At 44.2% G+C, this 22,644-nt stretch overlaps 1 protein-coding gene across 3 annotated transcripts in view; it reads right to left on the bottom strand.

The window, feature by feature from the left end:
* The window catches only part of PASD1 (PAS domain containing 1), a 103,711-nt gene extending 81,304 nt beyond the window's left edge, over positions 1 to 22,407 (bottom strand). Inside the window, exon 1 of one of the 3 annotated variants that reach the window (XM_017737540.1) lies at positions 22,190 to 22,407. The gene's annotated coding sequence lies outside the window, so the exon portion shown is untranslated. Of the gene's footprint in view, positions 1 to 21,040; positions 21,338 to 22,189 lie in introns of those variants that run through there. The other 2 variants (XM_017737539.1, XM_017737541.1) reach the window with 2 other exon arrangements.
* Positions 22,408 to 22,644: the final 237 nt, after the last annotated feature.

Consider the following 22,644-nt stretch of genomic DNA (forward strand, 5'->3'; position numbering starts at 1 on the left):
GATCTTTAAGGTCCCTTAGAACCCAAACCACTCTATGATTCTATGGAAGTGTCAGTGAAACAACATGAAAAACTTCCCTGCTTGGGACCAAACTATACTAAACCATGACAGGCCTGAACCTCATGGAAAGGCAAAAGGGACAAATGACCCACAGGCACTGTGGGGCCGCAGGATGCTCAGAACAGCCCCTTGCCAGTGTGGAGCAGAAAGGTCCATGTGAGTCACACCTCCTGCAGAGCTGGTCCTCCCTGCATCATCCATGCACTTCTGCTTGCATTAACCATCCAAGGCAAGCCTTGTTGTCCACCCTTGAAGAACCCCTCCTTAGTTTTTCATGGGGCAAATAACGAAAGAACATTTTTACTTGAAACTTCAAGCGGAACTCTATAAACCCTTTTGGTAGCATTTCTCACTGAAAAGTAATAAGCCCATTTGTGAATGGCACTGCTGCTCAGTTTAATTGGTCCCGTTTCCCAGGGGAGCTCTGACCTCAAAAATCCCCGAGGGTTTCGGAATCGATCAGGATCTGTATTTTCCAGGAGAATGCCTTATTTAAAAAGCATCTGAAAGCTGACTCTCAGCTAATCCCTTCACAACAAAAAGGCACCTTCTTTCCACCTTTTCGTCTCTCTGCTGTTTTTTCTATCTCCCTGTGATTTCCTACACTTTAATGTATATCCAAATTTTCCTCTCCATCCCCTTCTCTGTGGTCAGTTCTTAGTTAAAGGGTAAGTAAAAGACGTATTTTTGTACTCCTTGGGAAAGGGCAGATCTAAGGAAAGAAAGAACTGGGTGAGTGAGCCATGTACCCTCTCTCCATCACCAAGCACTTGAACAGGATGGCATCTCTGATCTCAGAGTACAGAAATACCAACAGCCCCTGTATGGAAAAAGTGAATTTTCCTAAATGCTTGGGCAAACCAAAGGTTTGGACCAGTTATTAATAGACTGGGATAGCTGGAAGAAAGCTCACTGTATACACTAATGAAAATGTGCCTAAGTACTGTGGGGCTGTGAATTTCTATTTTGAGAGGATGTGGGTAGTTAAGCAACCCCTGCCTGCTTGTGTCAGAGCAACAGTGGCAAATGCCCTCCCTGCAAAAAACCCCAAGCCACAGAGGAACGAAATAAAGTCCTAAAAGACTGAAGCAGAATCTTTCAGCTGAGGGAGACCCAGAGGGCAATGAAAAATCCGGATGGACAGACAACCACACATCGCTAAGGTAAGCCCGGCCAAACCTGGGGCAAAAGGCAGCAGGGAAGTAGCAAAAGTTCAGGACACACTGACCTAGGGCAGGAGGCGTGGGAGACCCCAACAAAATCACAGGGGGCTCTTCAGGTGGGCATTGTGCAATTATTCCTATTGGGATTCAGATATGGAGCTGGAATTAGTGGCTCTTCCTCAGCCATCAAATCCCACAAGCAGTCAGAAAGCCCTGAGCTGCTGCACATTGGCTCCACTGCAGCTCCAAGAGCAGCCCCCAAAGCCGGGCAGCCTTCCTTGGACATGCCTCCTGCCATGCCAGCCTCATTTCAAACCTTGTTATCAGGCAACACAAAATTGAAAGGGGTGAGAACAAAGAGTAGAAAAGAGAATGATTTATACAATTTCAGGTGAAATATAGATAAAACCACTTTTGGTTGCCACACAGCCCAGGGAAGAGGCTGTTCAGGGCTCACTGTGCTCACTTGTCCACTACTCCTTCACTGTGGGCTTTGGCAAATCTGGGGGCAAGGTGACTAAACCCTGCAACCATGCTCAAACTCTCCCTGAAAATGGCTGATTTTCCCAATTTCCAGCTAACCTACCTAACGTGGTGCTTCATGGGGGACAATTAAATAGCCAGAAACAACAGGCATGAAGATAGCCTGCTGTGAGCTCTTAAGACTTTTCTATGAGTCTAGTATTTAAAAGGTTAATTACTCCCTGTGGTGGCCAAAAAATGCAAAAAAAGCCTACTCTAGAATTCCTTTGCCTTGATCACTTCCTATTCATAACAAAAACCAAAACCACAAAGCTGCCATATTTTGCTGCAATTAAGAGCATGTGGCTAATGCTCAAGCTTGACTTTGTCCACTTAATTAATCTGGAGCAGCACCACTGAGCATCTGAGGAGCTGCTGAGAGGTGAGCATGCCAAGAGCTGATCTAAGGATTTGATCTGTATCACAGCCTTCTTCAACCTTCAAAAGAGCTGAACATTTTATTAAGGGCATCCAAGAGGATGCTTGTGATCCTTCTGGGTACAGTACAGGTGCTTATCTTAATGGCATTTCTGTCCATCATCAGCTCAGACTGTTCAATACAAAAAGGAAAAAACAGAGCAGTCTAAGAAGAGTCTATGGATGGGTGGATAGCAAACCCAGAGAGGAAGAAAATTCAAATCTCTAGTTCATTCGAAGTAGAGATTCTCCACCTCCTCTCCTCTGTCAAGTTCCAAAATCTGAAACAAAAATATTCAGTGAGGAATTCTCTGTGCAGATATAGTAATTATATCCTGATGTAAATTCTGCAAACCACCTCCCATGTCACAGACAGCTATTCCAGGTGTTAGCTGACTTGCATTTCAAACACCAGAGAGGGAATGGACACAATGGGACTGCTGACACCCCTGGGCTCTGAGTAATGAGGTCCATCAGCACCATTCCTGTCTCCAGGAGCATTGCTCAGCATCACCTCAGGTATCTGCAGGCAGTCACTCTGGATTTGGGATTAGCCGTGCCATGGTCATAGAGGCAACAGAGCTGGTGTCTGCCTGGGATATTTGGATCAGGTTCAACATCATTTCATAAAGAATTTAGCTACACCAAGTGCAGAGTCCTGGGGAACAGATGGAGAGGTGGAACAGGACTTGTGAGTTGGTGCAGTGCAGAGATAATGGCGGTGCTGGGCATAGAAGCAGCATAGATTTGGTATGGCCACCACTGAGCTGGATAAGCAAGGCTGGATCCAACCTTGATTTCTGCCAAAGTTTCCAAGTGAGTCTGTGATTCTGGGACTCTAATGTAGGGCAGGGTTTCTTCACATGAGAACAGCTCAGCAGTCACCATGCACTGCACATGAGCTAATCTTTCCACCTGGACCTGGGAGCTCAGGCAGGTGAGCCAGGTCAGAACTTACATAAAGAGATGACCTGAAGGAATTTGTTAGAAACTGCCCTCTACAAACTTAGGGAGATTGTACAACCAGCCTTCTCTTGGTATAACAGGGGTCCTCCTTACTAACACAGAAAGAAAACACTTGCCAATTTTTGGAACATCACAATATAAGTGCATGGGAAAGGGAGAAATCCCCAGTTCTCATGCTTGGTTTTCATGAAACGAAAGGTTCTGGGCCAAAATTTTAGACCCTGAGGTGACTACAAGAAAACACCTAAATAATTGTGGAGCTTACTGGAGTGCTGCAGGGATGGCTGTGCCATGATTTCAATTGGTGTGAAGCACCAGGAGCAGACCAAGAGCGATACACATCAGCCAGTAATCCGGCTCACTGAGTCTGTTTGCATTTCCTTCCCACAAGATAAAGGCTGTGCTGATGGATATGTCAGTGGTTGTCTGTCCAGGGTAAACTCTGACAAAAGAATTCAAAGCTCTCAGAGGTACTGAGAAGAGGGAAGTGGGAGATTCCTAGTCCTGCTGTTCTGGCAAGCCATTTGGCAAGTGTTCCTTAGGACCTATATTTGGGAGTAGGTGCACTTTTCAGATCAGAGGAATGAGGAGCAATGTCCTATCACTGCAATATTTCCAATTGGAGGGAATCTTCCGGGACTCAGATCTCCACCAAGAAAGACATGGCTCAAGAGCAGCTTGGAAGTGGCAGTCTTTGCTAAAATATTCCAGGTAATTAGGGTTCAGTTGTGTCCTCTTCTTCTCTGCTGTCCATTTTCCTCCAAAACTGGTGATGTTTCACAAGAGCCTGAAGGTGGGGGAGGTGGGACCTTCCTCTGGAGCTGGTGAGGACCATGGCAGAGGCTGGCTCCTGGGTGGCTGTGGTCTGGGGAAGTCAGTGCCAGGCTCCGAGTCCTACAGGGAAGGGCAGCCATGAATCCTCCTTGGGAGCTCTCAGCGGGGTGAAGGAAGGTGGCAGAGGAACCAGCCAGTTTCACTTGGTCACACGTGAGCACCAAGATGGGGCTGCCCAGCCCCTGAGAAGCCCCAGGGCCCATCACTTAGAGGGGACTGCTCAAACCCCAGCTGCAAGTCACAGACCTGGGTTCAGCTCACAGAAAATTTGAATTCTGTGCTTGGCCAGCCATTGATAACAATGGTCTTTTCCTGCTATAAAACTCTCTCAAACACAAACATCTGTGTGTGAACATTAGCATGGCCTTGTTTTGAGGACAAAAAAAGAAAATACCTCCTTTCCCACAGCATTTGTCACAATGAATGGTAACTATGGAGCCTTTCACACTTGTCGGCAGTTTTCAGATGGAAAAAAAAATCTTAGCAGGTATAAATAAATGGGAAAGAGATATATATATATATATAAAATATAAAGTCTCACCATAAGTTAATGGAATACAAACATGCCTGTGTCTGAATGAAAATGCAGCAATAAGTAAAGGTTTCCATCTTTCTTTTCCATTTTTCAAATACTCTTGAAAGTAAATATTTGGGGTATTTTTCATATAGACAGAAAGAGAGGAAACCCATGCATCTTACTTTAGGAGTTATTATTTTTATATGCCTAAATAGCTGCTGTATTGAGATGCCAAGAAAAAACCACAGTGTATTTAGTCCCAAAACAAACTCAGTATGAGTAGAGCCAGTGCTGGCTGCTCTCCTGAGGGTCTCAGGAGAGATACTTCAGCTTTGGTTTGGAAAACCTTCTTCAGGGAGGGAAAACACCACAGCCCCATGTCTGCCTGGCTGCTTGCCTGCCTACAAACAGCTGGTCACGGTGCTAAAGAGGGCAGGGATGGGATTGAAAAAGACACTTTCCTCCCTTCAAAAGAAAAAGAGAGGAGAAAGTCCAGCAATCTAAAACCTGAAAAGTTTATGCACTGACTGCTGAGCTGTGGCTCCTTTTGCACAGGTCACTGGAGTGACACCAGATGGAAAGACCTTTTAATTGCTAACGGCCTGGTCTGGATTTCAACACATGACACAGAGATAAAGGTCTCTGTATCCTATTATCAGTCCCCCAAGCACCTGTTACATCTTATTAAGTGTAACTATAGATTCATAGATCAGAATCTTGTACATGGAGAGTATCATGGAACCATAGAACATTTTGGGTTGGAAGGAACCTTAAAGATCATCTAGTTCCATCAGTTCTTTGACTGGAAGCAGAGTATTATGAGGGCATTCCCTTGGTGTAATAATGGTTTGTGAGTTTCAAAGCAGAACCCCAATATCAGGCTTTATTTTTGCTTTAATGCTACAGCTGTTGAAGTGACAAAGCTGGGCTGAAGAGCTATTTGTGCAGCAGGGAATGAAGATCAGACACAGATTGCTGCTCTTTTGTGTCACTTTACACCCCAAAATAAAAAAAAGGATGGGTAAAAGCATTCAGATAGTGCTGTCATCATTGTTTTTCAGAGAGAGAAATCAAGGCCAGGCGCAGCCACAGGCTTTGCAGAAGATCACACCCCAAAGCGGTGCAAGGGCAGAAGCAGAAGTGAGCATATGTGATGTGGCAGCTCTCTCTAACCAACAGACCATCACTTCCTTTGCTAACCCTGCATGGGAAGGGAAAGGCAGGATCAAGCTGTGCAGTGCCTGCAAAGCCACCGAGGATGGCACACCAGAGAAAGATGTGGATTTTCACACAGGTCAACTTACAGCACAATTTAATATCAACACAGTCCCCTGAGAAACAAGGCCAGCAAGGACTAGTGCTGGGTATTTTGCATTTTAAATATATGCCTCTCCTTAAACCTTTAGAGCTTTAGCTTCTGAACAGACACCTGGCCATATTCTGCACCAGCATACATCAGCAGAGCTCTGCTGAAGGCAACAGAGCCGTGTCTACTTTTATCAGCTAAGAATCTGATACAGCCTTCTAAGAAAGAGGGGGCACGCAGGGGGTGAGATACTCGCCTCCTTCCTGCCTCTTGTAATGCTGCTTTCCACACCAAACACTCGGCACCTCGCAGGACTGGGGTCTTTGGGGTGAGATTTAACATATATTCTCTGGTAGTGACCGAACTGATTGCCAGCAGAGAAGGAACTGTAAGTCAGCAGTGATAACCAGGGCCCTGCTGAGCCATCACCAGTGGGGAACCTTTGCAGCTCTGAGAGGTTGATAGTCTCATAAATAACAGGTCTTCTATGAGATACTGCAGTCTGACTGCATTTCATTAAACAGTAAGAAGATGAGCTGATCCCTGCTTTAAAATATGGAGATCTGTGTGTTTATTAGCTGCATTACCCACCTTGCCCTTCTTTACGAAACACAGTTTTCCTCCAGTTGCAGATATTTCGAGTCATGGACGAGGAACACGAAGAGGCATGTGCAAACCAGAGTGCTGAGGGTGGCCTTTGCAGGCTGCATGGACCGTTTTCTGGGAGTGCTGCTGATGCATTGTGATTAGATGCCATTTTAGCTCGGCAATGAGCATTAAGCGATGCTGTTCTTTCTCTCTCCTGCTACATCTGGCCTGGCAGCAGAAAGCTTTCTGTGATTTAAGACAGAGATTTTGTGAGGTGCAATCTCTCTTTGAATCCTGCTTTTTCTGCCTTTTTTTTTTTTCTTTAATTTCTTCTAGATGAGTTTTCGGAAGCACTGAAAGCTTGATGAATCACTTGACTGAATGGCCCACATAGTTTCCTCTTAAGTCAGCTTTGGCAGCGAGCCACTGAATATATCTTGAGGCTTTCCTTTGAGTAATATTTTTGTTGGTGAGATTATTCAAATATTTGAAGCCAGGCCACCGATTCCTTGTGTACCCCACTCTTTGCACTTAACCGGGGGTGGAGAGCTGCAGAATCATGCTCCAGAAATCTGGGCACAAAGGCACTGAGCAAGAGGAAAACTTGCCTCCAACCCAAAGGAATTTCCCTTTGGATATAACATTGTATGTCCAGCTGCAAGGCTGGGGCAGTGCAGCTGTGTGCAGCTGCTGTTAATGGCAGCCGGATGTGACCAGGACCAGAAGGGGCTCGTGCCAGCCCTGCAAATGAAGGAGCCACTGCTGCTGCCTTCGTGCTCCACTTGTGGGGTGATGGAGCCTATGGCAGCAGCAGGATGAGTGATCTGCTCCAGGCTGCCATCACCCAGCACAGGAGGGACTGTGGGGTCCAATGCTTGGGACAGGTACACACCCATGTGCAGCCTGTGCCAGCTTCACCTTTGCAGTCATAAAACACAAAATCTGTTTAGGATGCTTCAGACCTTTAGACCTTTAAGATCATTGAGTCCAACCATCATCCCCTTGCCCCTGTGCTCTGGCTAGGAAGGAGGCTGCAATTCTCTGTCAGGTTTCCCACCCTCAGCCTGGCACTCTGCTCCCTTTCAGGGACTCGGTCCTGGCAGCAGCTGCCCTCCATCCCCATGCCCTGCAGCAGGTCTTGAGCTCTGGCTTTGTGGAGGCTTAAAAAGACAGAACACCAGGGGTGGGGGAGAAACCAGTTTTGGACAAAGCAGTGCAAACAGCAAGAGGCATTTCGAACTGATCACAACTGTAATCAAAACTCAGTTATCCCAAAATTCACTGTTCTGAGCTAGATTCAAAATATCCAGATGTCCCAAGGCTGCTTCTCTAACACAACCCTGGATCTGGGAGTAAATTCTCCTAGTAGTGAATTTGTGACCCCACATCTCTTCACTCTCCAGTGAGTTTAGAAGGTTTTTTGGCTTCCAGCTAATAATTTTAAAAGGACTGGCTTTTTTTTTAGCCACTGGATTCCAATTAGCTTTACTTTTAATTTCAAAAAAGGAGCCCCATACAGCAAGCATCCTGCAGACAGATAATCTGATGCAGGTACAGAAGGACAAGTTCAATCACACCCACCTTGCTGGTCTGAAGCACTGCTCCTGTTGATTTTAGACTCATTTCAGCGTGGCAGGTCACAGCAGTATAAACATCGCGGGAAAAAAAAGGCCGAGCTGGCAAACAGTCAGAACTTGCTGTTCCTGACCCAGTAACCTACTTTTTGAGCACCATGTAACATGAAAGCCACCCCTAGCTCAGACTGCGACGTCACCTCTTACTTAACTTCGTAGAGGCAAATAGTGGGTCCGGTCGGAAAGAGTTAGACAAGACGTGGTCATCGTTTACTTCATGCTGACCACAAAGATCTGTTTAGGTTACACAAGAAGACACAGAGTGAGTGGTTTCTAACCTCAAGTCATTCACAGCCACCATCTGAAATTTTGGCTACAGCACCAGTGCCACCATCAGCTTCACAGCCACAGGCAAAGAAACTGTCCAAGGGAACAACCCTTCATGAAGGACCCCTGTTTCACCTTTGCAGTGCTGCTTTAGCTATTTTCATTCCAACTCCCTCAGTCTGACCTGACATGGTGCTCAGACAGCACAGTTTTTAAAAGCAGAAAAGACTTACGGACCCCTGTGACCAGCCAAAGCTGCTCTCTATACCTGTTCTCCCTTCAACAGGGCAACAACAGCAGCCATCAACACCCACCAGCTCTGGGATGGCATCTGTGTTCCCCTTCCACTCTTTGCTGCCCCAGATTTCTCCCCCATCACAGCTTTTCCTTTAATCAGCAAAGCTGACCCCATACTCACAAACTTTGTTATCTCTGATGAGGTTAATAAAGGATCTTGGGGAACTGTTAAATATGCCAGAAAAATATATGTTCTCACAGATGTGCAGCATCCCTTTTCTCCAGGACAACTCATGGGCTACTAAGGATTTTCTCCTGCAACTTATACATAGTTTATCTTCTTTCTGTTTTAGTGAACAGGAGTGGCATCACTGGTTGAAATGCACCTGGACAGAGTGTTGCTAGAGAAGAAACACGGTAACCTGTGGCACTTGTCATCCACAGACAGTCCCTGCCTAACGAATGGTTAAGCTTAAGTCTTAAGCTTAACAGTTGCTTAAGTTCAGCAAAACATCTACATCTTCGAAGTATTTTGTTTGCCTAAAGCCATCGGGAGTTTTCTCATCAAAACACAAATGAAGATGGACTAGGAATAAAGTTTTCAGGCAGTTTTCTACTACAAATAAAAAAAGCATAGAAACAGAAATCATACTCATCCAGTGTTCTTTGCAACTCTGCCACTGTGAACATCCTTAGAAATCACTGTTTAACACTTGCCATTAAAAAGCAAAACATAAACTAAGACTAAACTCAGGCTTAACATTTGAAAAGATTAATATTTTACTGCACATTAGGGAAAAGAGATAAGATTGGTAAGACAGAGTGAGAGACATTACAGAGGGAGCTCTTTAGGGAAATGATGGGAAATGATTCTTTACTGAAACAAGCCCATTTTTGCAGGCAATTGCTTCCACTGCATCTATCAGCTGAAACACACACAAAATAGGAAGAGGTAGAAATGAAAATACTTTTGCTTGAATATTCCAGCTACATGCAAAAAGAAGTAGTTGAAATAATCATAACAAAGTGACTTGAAGTTATTGCACCTTCCAGCTGGCTCAAACTGACTAAGATTTTATTTCTGTTGACACTTGGACTTCCTGCTGCAGACCAGGAGGGGATAGGGCACTGCAGTATCTTAAAAATTCTAGCTACATCTTCTTGCATCATCACAGTCCATTTTCCCACCATCTCTTCTACCAGCAGTTTTAACTTAACCTAAGATTAAAAACATATGGAACTATTTTACTCTGGCTGGCATAAGCACAACACAAATGTAAGTGTTCTAATAAGAAGTAAATTTTCTTTACTACAATGTCTAATTTAGATCTCTCAAATTGTAAAATTAAAATCTATTCTAATCCATACTAACACAAAAAAGACATTTCTTGCAAATTATAATATCTAACTGCTTATTACACAAAAATCTCAGAATGACTGTATTGTAAAAAAAATAATTGCCTAATTATGAAATCCTGATGATAAAGACACCATTGTCATGAAAACATCTGGACTACCAGCCCCCCAGAATACATGAAATTTCAATAGGCAGAACAAAATCAGGAGGCAGATGAAAGAAGAGTTTTAAAGAGGTCCAGAGAACAACTATCACCCACTGCAATTTCTCTATCAAAGTGCAGGGGATGGCTACAAACAAACCTACCAGTAACAACCTATTCACAGTGGCAGAGCAATAAAAATGTACAGGGAGATGAGGGACAATTAACAAACACTGTGCCTGTTCTTGCACAACCTTGGATAAAATATACTTCTACTCTACTCTTCTACAATGCCAACCTGGGAAAATATTCATTGCCTCAGGGTGTTAGAAACCTGTTTGTCAACCCGATGCCTTAAAATAACAGACTTGACAAATCTGAACAGAACAGCAAATAGCGTTTCTATAGCATTTAACTCACATCAAACATCATTTAAATGATATTTGAAGAACAAAACAGGAAGAGGAATAGGAATGAAGGAGGGGGAAAGGTCAGTTACACACTAACAGAAATACTGAGAAAAGTAAGAGACGTTTGACTGTTGTGTTCAGTTCAGCCAAGCAGGGCTAACCATGAACAGGAAATCTGTTCCTTGTTGCCAAGTCTGTCGTAAATGTTACATTAATAGTGAAGTTAGTGGCTATGCACATTTTAGCTGCTTATGAAATGATGGAAGTTTTCTTGGAAAAAAGACATCATTATCCCAGATATGAGATGTTACATCAAAAGCACCAGAAGAAGCATGAGAACATTTCCAGCAGATTGGAGGATGCAGTCTACTAAGAAGAGACCTTGTCTATGAGCCCAGGGTATGATCATGTTGGAGAGACCTCTCCCAGTGCAGGACTTTTCGCCTTTCCAGCTGAGCTCAAGCCCTGAAGACATGTACACCTATAACTGGCCCTGAGCATGCAGGCAATTCCAGGGAATCTAATGAAGATTCTTTGTTCAGAGAGCTAAAAGTTCACTGACAGCTCCAGTAAGGTGTGATTTCTTATCTCTAACTAGAGCTCCCATTGCTGGCAGCAACGTTTCACCACTGATCAGCCTGTACGTTGGAATCCCCAGTGGAAACCTCACATGTAAATAATCCACAAGGCCCCAGAACCAGACTTCATGGATGAGACATCAGAGAATGATGTATCACTTCTAGGATACAACACATTGGTTATGGGGGCAATTACAGGGCAGATGGCATCAAAAGCCCAGTAATCTTCTCACATGGTTGTCATCTGTGGTCCTCTGCTAAAGGTTATATCAGGACTCTATTGTAAAAGCCTGCTGGCCTTATCTATACTCCATGCTGCTTAGCTATACTCCATACCTGCAACTGAAGGACAGAGGCATTACCATTGCTTCCTCTATAAGAATAAGATTTATAATTCAGTGGACTTCTCAGTAAGAAGTCCTTCCAAATGAAAGCAGCTCAGTTGTGGATGTTCTGGTCATGTTGGATATTTTTGATCACTAACATGGCAAAATCTGCAAAGCAGCATCAGCTCGTGCATCTGATATGTTTTCCACAAACAGCTCTGCACAACAGCCAAACTGATGGAGTTGATAATCTACTTCAGGTCTCACTGCTTGTTTGCATGGTGTTCAGATGGTGGGATAAAACACATTCCCTGTGCAAAGGCTCACTGTGAGATCTCTACAGCACTTTAGTCTCGCCTAAGCCTGATATTTGGGCTTACAAGGGATTTAAGATGTGTGCACTGAGGAATGGCCTGCGTGGAACCAGTGAACAGAGCTGCATGCCCTAGGAAAAGCCTTCATACCTTTTATTCTAAAGAAGCAATACTCTTCTCCCAAGAAAATAAAGATGTGCCTGTTATTTACTTTCCAGCACATATTGCAAACCTCATGTTAATTAAACTTCTAAAACACACAACAGAATAAATCTGTATTGACGTAATGCCAACAAATTGTATGTGAACTCTCCCCTGCTGTTTACTTTGTAAATATTTGCTTGGAAAGAACTTGCACTGTCCTAGACAAAGGACAAGCCAGTTAGGGCATTGGAGCCAAGAGCATCCTTTCTGCTCTCCTGGACTCCAGAGCTGAAACTCCAGGATCCTCTGAGTCAATTTACACAGAGTTCAAACATCAGGCAAACACATCAGGAAGGAGAGAGCCAGGATAAAACCCACAGGCCTGATGCCAGGCTCTGTGGCATCAGAGAATTTTGCTACAACATCAAAGACCTCATGCTTTTCCCCTGGGTGATTTATAGGTTGTAGCATATTGATATGTCAGTGGTTGGTCGAAATATGGTCGAAATATGAAACCATCTCCAAAGCCCAATGTACATCACAGCAAAAAATCCCCTTTTCTTTGGAGATGCCAGCCCTTTAAAAGACTGCAGCTCTCAAAATCCAGGCACTAGAAACCTAGGAATATCAGGTCTGTTACTCATTTATCTTTAGGTAAATTTCTGAAGTATTCCACATATGGATAGATTTCTAAAATCTAGTTCCCACACCCTAGTTACTCACAAAATAATGCACAAGGAACCCCAGTCAAACCTTGTTTGACAGTTACAGAATGCCTTTAGATAACTCTAGTCTACAAAGGCAATTGCACTGTTAGACTATCCAGTGACTAAACATACTTGTTAATGGCAAAGCTGCCTCTGACTTCAGCAGACAGAGGTTCATCCCTAAAATCCTGTGAAATGTCAACCTGTTAATAGACCTCTCATTATTAATATACACATATTTATCTTTAAAGCAGATGGACTGATTGCACAAGGCTGAAAGTTTTCCAAAAGAGAAGTGTCTTCTATTGGGGAACAGGCTACGAAGCACAAACACTCCCAAAATACATGACTCACACTGGCAGGCTGTCACAGCACTTTTCTGAATTTGAACCAACACAATCTGAGATCCTTTTTCTTGGTGTCAAACCACATTTTAGCTCTTGTCTCTTCTTGCTGGCCAGTTCAGATACATTTCAAGAAGATTTCAACTATACTAGCAAAGCCTCTTAACCTTAACATCGTCTCCCTACTGAAGCACATGCAGCAATACGTACCAGTGGAAAAAAAAAAAGGAAGATTATCTTAAACGGACATGTTATTCAGACTCTCATACCTGTCTTTCAGATACAGATTTGACAGCATTACCATCCAGGATGAGAGGGTCTGGGACTTTGTTAAAGTTTCCAAGTAACGGTCATGGGGAATTGCTTTTAGTTGGTTTCTTTTCCTCTGTGATCCACAGGGATAAGGACATGTAATGCTGCTTATCTATACTCCATACATACAACTGAAGGACAGAGGCATTAACATTGCTTCCTCCATAAGAATAAGATAAATACAGTTTATAAGAAGGCATATTTACATAAGTTTTGATTACTCATGCAACAGATAAAGAAGCCTTAATGCACATTTTTCTTCTCCTACACACTGCCATGTGCTCAATGCTTTGTCTGGAGCTATTTCACAGAAGAATGTCTTAACAGCCTTTTTTTCTTCCATACAAGGGCTGTTTCCAAACACCAGTGGTAGCTTCTGTTCCAACAGCACTGTCACCCCGTGCACTGTTACTGCAAAGCAGATTCATTGCAACCACCAAATTTCAGCTTTGGCAAATGCAAAGTGAAATTTTCCTCTTGGCATTGCAGTGCAATGGGCTTGTGTATTTGAGAAATATAGTCTTAAATTTCCTACATAGTTGAAAGCGGTTCTGGCACCAGCTGTTACTTGATGTTATTAACTTAGACCCTTACTCAGCAAGTGCTGTAGTGAAACTGAACTCATGCTTAGGTTCATCCCTGTTCAACAAAGTGCTGCTGCACAACAGAAAAATTCAATGGCAGCTTTTGTGTTCCAGTAGTTATCTCTCACCAGAAGCAAGACTGCAAATGGTATTTGTGTTATTTCTAACATGGCTCAGTTTCCTTGGTTAGCACCTTTAGGAAGAAGCCTTAACCCCAGTGTCCAGCTCAAAAAGGTCAAACCCACCTCAGACGTCCTTGCCAAAACCAACCAAATAAAACCACCCCAAATAAAATTAACAGCTTCAGCCTGACATGAAGGACGCCAGATTGTCAGAACTGCAGAAATACTCTCTGGTAGAGCGAGGCGAAGCCGGGCTGCAGAACTGTCCCCCATAATGTGCCAGGGGGGCAATGATTACCTTCCCACCTTCCAGGAAAAAATCCTGACTTGTATAAACACAGCCATGCCTGTGAGAGCCAGTAATAACTCACATGCAATCAGACTGAGATCCCTTCTAAAATGATAAAGATCTAGACAGGGGAAATGTTATTTAAAACTAAATTCCTCAAAAAAACCCCAACGCCCACGGCCAGATTCACTTGAGGTAAATACTATTAAAATTCTGACAAGTGGCTCAGGACATCCAAACTGAAATGCCTGAAAAGGATCCAGTTTCCAAGAAATCACTTGTTTGGGGTGCTCTCCAGCACTTTTCATGGGTTCCCCAACAATGCCTTCAAGGTGGAGCCCCTGTCTGGTAGGCAGGCTAATTAGGGGAGTGTTTTTTAGGCATAAATGCCTCATTGGATCTCTCCTGTGGCAGTGCAGCATTCTCATCCTCGTAAGCCTCATACTAAGGTATCATCTAAAGAGTATTCAAAACCTTAGACTGTCCATCATCTCCTAAGCTATTGCTAAAACCATCTGAAACCCCTCACCCGATTCTATGGTGGTGAAGACTGCAGAGAACATATAAACCAAATTGTATAACCCTACCAGAAAACATTTTCCTACCCTTAAAAAAAGTTACTCATAGATACCATTCCAATTAGAAACGTCTTCATCTTTGGGGAACTAGAAGTTAATTTCAACAAATACTTCCTCCTGAAGGTAAAAATAAATAAAAGGACTGTGATGGTAACAGAGCCGTGCTTTTCAACAGCCTCTATATTACAGCTGGTTAAGGCCACAGTGACGGGCTCTCCAGTAAGACACAACAAACTTTTTGGCATTCAGTAGAATGATAATGCAGCTGCAGCTTTGCTATGTTTAGCAGTCGGTAACCAAAACACATTCCCAGGTAAGCACCAGAGGAGCCAGGCATGCGCTTTCCGAGGGCTCCGCTCTGTGACCCTGTTGCCCTGATGCTATCGCTGTATCCTCATTATAACACTTCAAGAGGGAACATAAACATCTTGTACATCAAAATACTCTTGACTTTTACAAGCAACCTGATTCAGCAGCCCTCAGGGTGCAGTTTCATGACCAGCTCAAGCAAATCTCACCCTTGGAAAAGCGCTTCTGCCACACCCAACTTCCTTTGTGTGAAAAATCACGCTTGCATGGTTGAAAGCTACTGCTTGGAGAGATATTTTGTAACGATCGGCTTTCAACTACTTTGCCACTACTGTGCCAATGCAGCGGAGATTGCAGGGAGCAGAAGACGGAACTGCCTTCTTTGGTCTTAAACCAGCTACTCATGAATTGTTATCCTTGGTGGCACAACCTGTTGCCTACAATGGCCATCAGTGAGTTTCACATGCTCCCTGTATCTGCAGGAAAAGGAGGGACCTCAGCTCTGTATCTTGGAGGCTTGTGATTACTGTTAGCGTTGTTGGGCTGACAGGCAGGACTGAACCTAGAACCCTACCTCTGAATGATTTTAATAAGCCATTTAATTTATCTCCTATCTCCTTTTTCTGATAGCATTTAAACCCACTTTCCTGTCTTGTTTTCCTAAGCTGTAATTTCTTAAACTGTAAGTCATGCAGGCACCTCTCTACCTTTGACCATTGTGGATCCCCTTGTGGGGAGCCACAAAGCTGGGGATCTCCTGAAGCTCATTGCAAGCATATTTTGTACAGCCTCATCATTGCAAAATGCATACTGTAATTGACAGCCTTCAAACCCTATGCATGATCTACTGTCCCAGCTTAATACAGTATTCCAACCTCATATGGAACTTCTCCTGCGACCACGGGAAAGACAATAGTACCAGCAAACACCTTCTGCCTGTGGAGCACTGCACAGGTGACAGGACAAATTTTAGGGGAATGAAGATATTCTTAAACACTACTAAATGCCATGGAGGAACAGTCGTTAACAGCGGATATAAAGGCCTGCAAAGAGGAAACAATTCCCAGTGTTCAGCACTGAGTTTTATTGCCCCATAAAGTTCAGCCCTGTGCCCCATATGCTGCAGTGTTATCTCAAGAAACTGCATCTACAATCTAATGTTTACACTTATAAATACTTTTGTAGCACAAAGGTTGCCAAAGATCAAGGACCTGATTCAGCAACAGACTTAGTTTAATATTAAGCAGCAACTCCATCAACATGATTATTTATCTACTCAAATTCAAGGAACTGCTACGCACTTTGGCCAAATGAGGCCAAAACGGGGGATTGTTTCTGAAAAACATGTTGTGAACAGGTGAAGTCTCACTTGTAAAAAGAGAGAGGGAAACCTGGGACAAATACACTGCTTTTCTACCACAGAAGCACGAAGGGACAATCATGCCCAAAGCAGCAACAGGGAAGAACAGCCTAGGGCTCAGCAGGAGGTGGTGCAGGAAGGTGTCAGCAGAAGTGGGTGCCCACATCCAACTTCCCACCTCTCCAAACCCATCACTGAGCCATTGCAGAGCCCACGGACTGCACTCACACTGCTGCAGATGAGGTTCCAGTGGGGTCTCTAGGTTGGGAATTGGCATCTGGCTGCACTGGTAACAGAAGGAGACAACCAAGAGCCTCTGTGTGCTACTTCCACAGCTCCCACCCATGAAAGCTTTGCTGAGAGTCCAGTACTGCTGACCAGGTCTCATTCCCCTTTTCCTCCTCAGATTTGCAAATCCTCAGATTTGCTTCCAAATCTGTGCTGCATTTTTCAGCAATGTACAAGGATATGTTTTCTGAAAAATTCTGTGTTGCTTCTGTTCCTCAGGAATGAGGGTCTAGAAGACCTTGAGCGGACACACAGATAGAGTTTATTCAGCAAAATTGATGCCTGTTCAGATCCTTAGCTTTCTTTGTGCTTCTGAGACAACAGTTTCCAAGGGACAACAGTGTTCTTGAGAAAAGCAGACTCCAAATTTCAGTTTGGGTAGAGCCTAAGGTGGATTAGCCTGTCTCTCTGCCCATCTTCACTGCATGCTGTAAGCAGCTTACTTGCAATATGACAGATTTAGCAAAAGTGACAGTTGCTCACTGTCCAATATCATTAGCCTGCCCTGCACAAGAGCTCAGACATGGTGCTCCATTCTCCTAGCAAAATCAGCTTATTAATAACCATACAGCCTGGCACAGTATTTTCCATACAGCTGAAGCAGTGCTTTGAGCAGGGGAGTTCCCAATTCACACACATATGGAGATTCAAAATCAAATTCTAACTGAGGTCCAAACAGTGAACAGGTTCAATGGACTGGCATGTCAGAGGGACTAGGACAGATAAGCATCTGTGCTTGCCTTTATTACTCATCCTTCATTACCTTTATTACTCTGGTCCCTGAGTCTGTGAAGGGAATGATAATTAATAAAAACGTTACCCAGGTCAATGAAAACAATACAATTCATTGGTCTGCCTTGGGCTCAGCTCCCCAAGCAATCAGTACCAGTGCTCCTTTTCCCTGACAGGGCTCAGCACCTTCCTCAAGGTGCTCTGTGGCAGCAGGGAAGGGCCAGACTGCTCTTCCAGGTAGACAGAGAAGGATGCAAACAGAGGAAGACCTCTGCTTCCTATGTACAGGTGTTTGTGTTACAATGTTAAAACAAGTTTGGAAGTAATTCTCTGTTGATTCCTGCAACAAAATACTTCAGCTAGAAAAAAAATTGGCGGGTCCATGAGGTTGTTGCAAACAATACCATTTGTAGTAAAGCCTCCCTTTGTATTCTAAAAAGTTCAAGTTAAAGAACAGAATCAATTTCACTGATGAAATAGAATCCCTACAATTTCCCATTTAAAGCCAGGGAAGATCATGTTCTGAACCTCTGCCTCCCCTGCTATACAAACCATGGACCTGCATGGTAGCAGCACTTCCCTGGTAGTGCAGCCCAGGTGAATGATTTCCCAAAGCTCTTCATAGTAATCCCAAGACCAGGTAATTCTATAATAATTCCAAGTGAAATGTTTTTGTTTTAACATACACCTGTGGGAAAAGAACATCCCACTATTTTACAATGAGCTCTTTAAAGACATCCTGGGAAATTTTCCAAGAGCTACACCAAAATGGAAGAACATTTAGTTACTTACTTTAGGGGCTTATTAGAATGTTTGGAATCATTCTTGTTCTCTCCTCCCCCCAGAATAAAAGCCTTTATTTGCTTTGTCAATTTGAGAAACATGGCTCTGATCCTGCTGCTGAGGTTTGCATGTCGAGAATGTCACCGGCTGCAGCTTGGAGCTAAACTCTCAGGGCTCAGCCTGCACCAAAAGCAGCAGGGGGACAGGACTGGGAGAGGGCAGGGATCCATCACCCCATCCCAAGAAACTTAAACGGCAAGCAGTGGCTGAGTTGCCAGTCAAACCCAGCTCTGAGCCAGCTCCAAGCTAAAGCAAGAAACACAGTAGGGTTTAAGGCCATTTTAATACCCTGAAAGGTTTATAAGCACCAGAGGGTCATTTTACTGCAAAGTGCATCAAATGGCTTTACGTTGGTAAGGTGGGATCAGCACCCATTCTCAGAACAGGTGCCAACATCAGGAAGTCAGTGCAGTCCTAATGACCCTTGTCCACATCAAAATAACTCTCCTTCAAGAAGGATGTTACTCCTTGGGCAAAGCACGCCTAGCACTGCTCTTGCTGAGGTATCTGGATGGTAGGAGTTTTAACCAGGCAGAATTTCCACCATAGGAAAGTCTCAGGAGAGGTGCTGACACTGACATACCCAGGCAAGTTAGTGACAAACAAAACAAGCCACATCAGCCTGCTCAGAGAGCAGCTCCTAGAGGACACCAACTGTCCAGTGGTAAAGTTCAGACAAACTTGGAGCAGTTTCACCAACAGGAGGCTTGCAGTTAGACTGCAAATCCCACCCCCACACCACGTTGTAATGACATTTTAAATTTTTTATCTGTCTCATAATGGTAATTAAACATAGGCATGTGCACAGAGAAGTCTGCTTGATATATAGGGCAAGGCTCACTATCTGTAGGCAGCAAACATGACCCTGAGGGCTCAGCTATGGGACTGCATAAGTTACAAAGCCACCAGCACCTCAGTGATCATGTATGAAAAACTAGGCAGCTATGTGATATTTCTCTACCTATGGCCACTTACGGCGATCTACCTATCCTCACTGATGTACACGATGCTTGGGAGTTTGCAGCATTGGATGGCCTGACCCCATTGCTGTCTTTACCGTTCTGGGAGAACCAGCAATCTTCCCCCAAGCGGCATGGTGTTTCTGCAGCACAGAGAAGCCACCTTCCCTGGTGCAAAGATGATTATGTGCCACACCTGCCACCAAGATGAGACTTCATCAGCTCATTTCCCCTCCTGGGGTCCGAGTCCTAGACACTGTGGCCAACAGCTCCAGCTCCCCCTGCTGTACCCCTTCCAGGTGCCTGGGTGGGGGTACAAAACATCGGGGAGCTGCTCCCTTCAAAACTTCTGCAGCACATCAGAAGCCCTAGCAATGGGGAGATGCAAAAGAAGGGGCCACCACACATCTGACTGCCCATGACCCCAGAGATCCAGCGTGGCAACCAGTCCTTGTGCAGCTCCCTTAAGTCTGGAGCGACTCTCTGCCCTCAGGTTAAGTCCCCCTGTGCTTACACCCATCTCCTCACACAAAGGCCACACAACCACCAAGGGACCAGCCAGACCTATGGGACCACTGGACTCAAGCACAGCAAGAGAAGGAGAACAAAGATGAAATAGGATATAGGATGTGGGCCCTGGTAGGCTGCTATTCCAGCTGAATATTGCAAGGAACAAATGCAAAAGCCAAAGTGACAGGAATTGTGGCATCAAGTGCCTTTGAGATGATAACAAAAAAAAGAGTCTAAAAATTGAGTACAAGAGATTCTCAGTCCCAGGGGAATACGAGCCTGTATCTCCTACCAACCAATTTTTCTGTTGCACAGGTCATTTTAGGACAACACTCACCCTCACAATGCCAGTCCCACGGCCTGAGGCTGCTCCGGATTCAGACACCTGACTATTCAGGAACAAGCATTTCTGTTTGTGAATAATTCAGATCCCTTGCTTATTTAGGTTCATTTGGGCTCCGTTTCTCGCTGCTGGAATCTTTTGAGCTCACAGCTGCCTGAGCTGTGGATGCACAGCCCCTCCCCACAGCCCTTCTGTCTCTGCAAGGAACCAGTTCCCCCAGTAACTCCCAGGTACTTGAAGCACATACAGCACTCACAGTGAAAACACAGATTCCACAATGTAACCCTGAAAAGCTCAGGCATTCCTTTTGTTAATGTTGTTGCAAACCAAGATTGCTTTCTGCTCTGAGATGCACATTTGACAGCAGCTATGCATACAAGTAACTCTTCCATGACAGTGGCAAGCACATCCAGACCTGTAGTCTCAGTCTTAAAACAGACAAGGATATCCAGCACTCATGGACACAATCATCCAGCATGCACTCATCAGTCAACATGAACAGTTGCACTCGGACAAGCAAACACAGCAGGTACAAGTCTGCAAGTGCAAGAAATGACAGCAAGTACAAAGAACAACAGCAAAGCTCCAGCAAGTTATATTCTGAATAGTATCAGCATCCTGGATCATTTGATATAAAGCTGCCTGAGCACAGCCTTCTCTCACAAAGTATTATTACCACTATTAAAGGAAAGCCATTGTGGCTTAAGCACAGCTTATTTTTAATTGAGTTTCAGGCATGTTAAGAGGAAAACAGACAAACAGCATAGACAAATTACACAGCTGTTTCACAAAGTAGCAATACCCTAAAATGATCTGTTTCAGGCAAGGTGCTGAGTGGCCGTGTTTGCTTGAGGTACCATTACCTGCACCCACATCTCAGTCATTAATGCTGGAGCCCCTGTTCAGCACTGTACACACTGACACCTGCGTGTGCACCCCAACACACAGTCCCCCCTGAGGAACACATCCCTGACTTACCCTTCAGCCAGCCAGCAGCCCCAAACCCTCTGAAAGCTCCTGCAGAAGAGTTGACAGAGTTTCACCTCGTTACCCAGCGAGGGCGTTATATAACCGGCACCGTTTCTGCAGGCAGCGAGGATGCACCCCGCGCACATCCCTCTCCTTCCCATCCCACACGGACACATCTCCTAACAACAGCCGTGCCACAGTGAGCCGGGGGGGCAAGGTGGGCTACGGGGTACTTGTGGAAAGCAAAGGTAACGGTTTCAAAGAAAGTTCAGAAGGTGCCTGACGTTTATTAAGAGGCATTGCTACTATGAAAGGAAGCGGTGCAATGGTATAATGTTCCTTAGCCCACTGAAAGCAGCTTGGCCTAGATTTTCCTGTGCTGTTTGATGTGACCATTCATGCAAACAGGAGTAAAACTTTCTCTTTGCTTTTAATTAATCCACAACTACAAAAAAAAAAAAAAAAAGAAAAGAAAAAAAAGAAAAAAAGTGACACATACAAAAGACCTTTTCTTGCTGCCATCTGGGTCTTCAGGGCTACTGTCAGACAGAGAATATACAGGAATCAGCCCCATTGATTAAACTATTATTAGCAGCAAACAAACAGATGTGCTCAGCCAAAGACAGGACAAACCCCATGCCCTGTACTTCAGAACTACATACAGAGAAAACCCTATTATTTTACCAAAGGCTTATTTGTTTTTTTAGCAAAGAATTCTCCAGCACAATGTGCAGAAGCAAAGCATACAGCATTTTAATATGCAGTAATTAATATAAAAAATATAACATTATTGCCTCTACTCTCTTCCCACAGACTAAACCGCACCAGCTTTCATAAGACCGGGACCAGGTCCTGTATCAGTAATAATCTTAAACAAAATGTGGCTTGTAGTCATTCAGGACATTCTGGTGTCCATGAATCACTGGCAGACACAGTATGCAGCGCACAAATGCATAGGGCTGTAGCTTTAGGACAGACATAAAACTCTTATGTAAGCCATAATCCTCTCACAGACTCCTTATTCAGTGATTTTAAGAACGGTGCTGTAGAAGCCTGCTGGCATCCCAGTGGCTTTTAAACAATTTGAAAACAGGGAGACTCCTGTCCCAGCACAGACCCCTCCCTGACACCGGTGCTACCATCGGTACCCAGACCTACCTTGCAGGGTTTGGGGGCACAGAGCATTGCTGTTCGCTAATATTTTGGTCCTCCGCAGAGCTGCTGCTGTTGCTCTCTGTGCTGAGTGAATCACCAGGATTAATCTCCTGCAGAGTTCACTGAGGCTAACAATAATCAAGTTAAATTTACACTATATGATCAGACTTTAATTAGGTACTGTTATACAAGTCCTATTAATTACAGTGGTAATACTCTTATGAAATGCAGATGAGAGGGTGGGGCTCTGGTCACAGGGGGCTTGGCTTCAGATGAATTCAGGAAAAAGTCCCATCAAAATGCTGTGTGTGTACCCTCAGTTACCTGCTTGCCTCTGTCAGTGCTCAAGATGAAACAAAAAGCTTTAAAAAAAATTATAAGCCTACAAAATGTAATAAATCTAGAAGATTAAAGACCTCCTACATGCTACGCTATCACCTTCTATTTACACCAAGAAG

Source organism: Corvus brachyrhynchos, unplaced genomic scaffold (assembly GCF_000691975.1).
Source record: "Corvus brachyrhynchos isolate BGI_N302 unplaced genomic scaffold, ASM69197v1 scaffold346, whole genome shotgun sequence".
NCBI lineage: Eukaryota > Metazoa > Chordata > Aves > Passeriformes > Corvidae > Corvus > Corvus brachyrhynchos.